The following is an 840-nucleotide window of genomic DNA, read 5'->3' as shown; positions in this document are numbered from 1 at the left end:
TTGATATAAAACATTATAACATATAAGCTATATAATTAATTTCATATATATATAATTATGGATGAATTTATAAGTTTTAATATTATAATTTGTAAAAAAAAAGTGATAAAATTTTGATATATTGGTTCAAAATCTGGCAACCAAACTAATTTTATATTTGGTCAGTTTAGTCTTTCTTTATATTTAGTCGATTTTGATCAATTTTTTAAAAGTGATTGTTGCATTTGATTCTTAAATATGATAGACCAAATCACTCAATCTACTCATTTCCTCATCCATAGATGTGAGTGCGTGACACAACTTGAACATCAACAATTGATACAATTGTTAAAATTAATTATAAAATAAAAATATGTATTTATTATATATGAACAACAAATATATTATAATAAATATAAAAATATAATATTGTTCTAATTACAATCTTGATGGGACTATCTAAGGTGTAGTGCCATTCTAGTTTCCTTAAAAAAATAAAGGTCATCAGTTGCTTACTTTTTGTCCTTATGAAATTTTGGTTCGAACAATTCTTCGAACAAGAATTGTACTGACTTTATAATTTTGAATATGACATGATAATATAATATAAATTTAAACATGTTTAAATTTAAATTAATCATATTTTATGTATTAATTATATTGATATGATTAATACATGAATGAATTATATCTTAGTCGTATCAATTTTTTTTAATTTTTTTAAGACGTGATAATTAATTATGTATTTATATAACCTGTGATTCATTTATTACTTACAGTAAAACCCTTATAAATTAATACTCTTGAGATTATAAAAATTTATTAATTAATCGAGATATTATTTAATTGATAAATTAATAA

Source organism: Theobroma umbraticum, unplaced genomic scaffold (genome assembly GCF_002168275.2).
Source record: "Theobroma umbraticum cultivar Fairchild unplaced genomic scaffold, ASM216827v3 scaffold_130.0, whole genome shotgun sequence".
NCBI classification, from domain to species: domain Eukaryota; kingdom Viridiplantae; phylum Streptophyta; class Magnoliopsida; order Malvales; family Malvaceae; genus Theobroma; species Theobroma umbraticum.
The sequence above is the reverse complement of the archived record's forward strand: the minus strand, read 5'-3'. Positions refer to the sequence as shown.